The sequence below is a fragment of the Pundamilia nyererei genome, unplaced genomic scaffold, assembly GCF_000239375.1.
Source record: "Pundamilia nyererei isolate P.nyererei 1_Seehausen unplaced genomic scaffold, PunNye1.0 scaffold00079, whole genome shotgun sequence".
Lineage (NCBI taxonomy): Eukaryota > Metazoa > Chordata > Actinopteri > Cichliformes > Cichlidae > Pundamilia > Pundamilia nyererei.
Window position 1 is genome coordinate 2717227 of NW_005187480.1, and position 3438 is coordinate 2720664.

The following is a 3438-nucleotide window of genomic DNA, read 5'->3' on the forward strand; positions in this document are numbered from 1 at the left end:
ATACTCCTGCTGCGTTTTACTGTCCAGTGTAAGTCATCTCCTCCTTTCATTTGCAGAGTTCTGAGCTGCTGCTTTGCCAGGTGCCCTTTTTCGTCGCACAGGCCGATCTCGACCAGCAGGGGAAGAGTTACTCGGAATTAGAACGGGTGCCACCAGCATCCCCTGCCCTGGCGCCTGCTGGAGCGGGCGGTCAGTACGGTGAGAGTCTGTCCTGGTGCAACACCAGCATGCGCCCCAGGCCTGGCATGCGGATCCGGTACACCACTTCTGTTAGCCGCTCCACGACCTCCGCCAGCCCTTGCCAGTGGCTGCACGGCTTGGGGGACACTCCTCTCTTGCGAACCAGGCAGTACACCCAAACCTTGTCGCCAGGCACGAAAGCTCCCCCTCGGCACCTGGTGTCACCGGCTCTTCTCTGTTGTACTCCGGCGCTGGCCTGGGCCTGGCGGGTGTAGTCATGAACCACCCGCAGCCACTCCCTCAGCTTCCTGCAGCAGTCCATGGCCACCAACACGTGCCGGTTGCCTGACTTGGTAACGGGGAAAGGCCCTAGGACCTCCACTCCCACTCTCTCCATCGGGCCCCCCACCAGATACTGCTGCAGGGGGGCAGTGGAGCGTTAAGTGGGGCCCTTCCGTGCCGTGCAGGTGTCACAGCAGTGCACATGAAGTTCCACATCCCGTCGACAACCAGGCCAGTAGAACCGTCCCCTGAGACAGCGGAGAGTTTTGGCATTCCCATAGTGGCCGGCCCCCACCAAGCTATGGACAAGCTCGAGCACCTGCGACCGCAGCGACCGAGGCACCAACAGCTGCAGGAGATCCTTGCCCTGGCCGGGGGCCCACTGATAGGTTTGTAGCTTGCACCTATCCGCTGGAACGTTGAAGACAATATAATTACACTGCAAAGTAAATATTTCTAAGCATAAATGACAATCAAAAATACAAACTCTAACACCCACCATCTCCTGTATAGGAGGCCATTATGGGTCTCCAGATTGTTGTACTGGGAGTAGTAGCCATTCACAAGGCCCAACACCCACGTCCAGTCTGGGCGTAGCGCCGCTTCCAGCCAGGCCCCCACCTGAACCAATGTCGCGTCAGCCTCCTGTTCCCAATTCAGCTGGCCTACGCTGCTGCGCTGCCACAGGTCATCAACAGCTTGGGTTGTCTCAGTCGAGGGAGGTGTTGGGATTCAGAGATTCTTTTATTGCTACCATATAATCTGCCTTATGAAGAATGTATTAATAACATGTTTTACAGTATCATTTATCAGTAATATTTCCTGCAGGGTTTATATTGCATTGAATATGTCTGTCATCACATTGACCTTTCTATTTTTATAGGTTGAGTTCATTTTATACACAATGCATAAATGTGCTTGGTTAGAGTTGATGTTCCATTCTAGAAGGTTTTAAGCTTCACTGGTGAGAGTGTCCAGATGATACATGCTGAGGGGAGATGAGAACATAGCAGGTTAATTGCATGCACGCTTACGATACACATATTAATCTAGTAGCAGGTCTGAGCGAAGGCCTAAGCATCTTCTGCTTCAGTTTGAGACTGGCTGCAAAGTACTCTACTTAGTGATTAATGACGAGGGTCCATTATTAGCTCTCAGAGATGCTAAGACCTGAAGTTATTACCCTAAAAGGCAAGTAATGTAGAAAAGGGAAGTTATATGTCGGTTTATGGTTATTAGAAGTGTACGTGATGTACCCTTGTCTGCACGAGTTGAACTTTTGCCCGTCTGTCACCATGTATTTTTGAACTGTATTGACATAGGTGTGATATTTTATCCTATAAAACCAGAACCCAATGTATTCTTGTCAGAGCAAAACAATCCGTATGCTGACGGTTGGTTGTTCTCCTGTGATAATAAAACTCATCGTTTGATTGCACTTTTCCGGAGCCTCCGTCGTTTGTTGTCTGGTCTGAAGTTGATTGATCTCGCAGCAGAGGTTTGTTGAGCCTAGAGGCTGGGGCTGAGGCGAGTAGAGTTGGGGTGAGTAGAGATGGTCCAGAGTCACCGGAGTCCAAAGTCTGTTGAGCGGCAGCTGCCTTAAGCCTGGCTTATCTGTCTCTGGTCCCCTCCGTGCGCCTTTGACCGCACTGGAAGGCCAGAGTCTCTGTACCAAGAGTGATAGCCACCTTCGCAGTGTCAATGCAGGCCCCCCAGCGGGTCAGCAGATCAAGGCCAATGCACTGGTCTTGGATGTCAGCAAGCCAGAAGTCGTGCACCAGCTTCAGATCCTTCACTCGGATCCGCAACGGTCTCTTCCCCCGCATGTCAGTTCTCTCCCACGTCACCAGCTGGGTGTCGGTGGGCGACCAACCCATCACAAGCGGCCCGGACGTTCCAGGTCGTATTAGGGAAATGGTAGACCCCGTGTCCACCAGGGCCCGGCAGGGCTGGTCCTCAACACAGCAGCTCAGGTAGAGACCCTTGAGGTGCCCGACTAGGCCCACCACCGTGCATCGTTCTTGGAGCGGGGGGGCTGTAAGCTGGAGCGGTGGTTCCCTGGCTATACCGCTCCTTCTCTCGTTTCCTTGAGGCCACATAGTCTGGTCTTTGGGGTGGGTGCCAGGCAGTCGTGCGCCACGTGGCCAAGCTCATCACAGAAGTGGTCGGTCGGTTGACGGGGATGCCTCCAGGGCACCAAGGGCTGCAGCTGGCATATCTCGGTGAACTCCCCCTCCCTGTCGCAGTCTGCGGCTCTGATTTGGGGGTAGTTTGGTGGAGTTACCTGCTGGTTAGGTCGTGAGGCGAGCACCAGCTTGGCCCTTTCAGCCTCAAGGAGCGCCTCACGGAGAGTTCATAGCATGGCCAGCCAGACGTGTTGGCGCAGTCGCTCTGGAAAGAGTCCTCGCAGAAAACCATGCAGGCTAAGCTCCTCACGGGCTGCTGCTGGGAACTCTGGGTAGCCACGACAAGCATATAGCAACACATCAGCTGCAAAGGTGCCCAGGCTTTCCCCTGCCCGACGGCTCCGGTTGGTCAGCTGCTCCCTGCTCTGATCAGTGGAGTGCCGCTGCCCAAATTGCCTCTCGAGTGCCATGGTGAGGGCCTGGAGCTCATGCTGCTCTGCCGGGGCTAGGTCAAGCAGTACCTGCAGTGCATCTCTTTCCAATGCTAGTGCTAGGTGTGTAGCAGCCTCTTCATCACTCCAGCCACTATGCCTGACTTGTGAGAGGTAGGGGTCAAGCGGGGTTAGCCTGTTGTATTTCGGTACCTTAGCTGGTGTTGTAGGCATCACTGCTCGCTGTCGGGGGCTCAGTATGTCGGTCGACAGAGGCAGCCCACGAAGCATTGTCCTAGCGTCTATCGCGAAGGGCCGCTGCGCTCTCTCCACCCAGAAACACTCAGTCACAGAGAACACGTCACCTGTAACCATGGCAATGTAACGCTGCTGCCTGGAACAATATATATATATATATA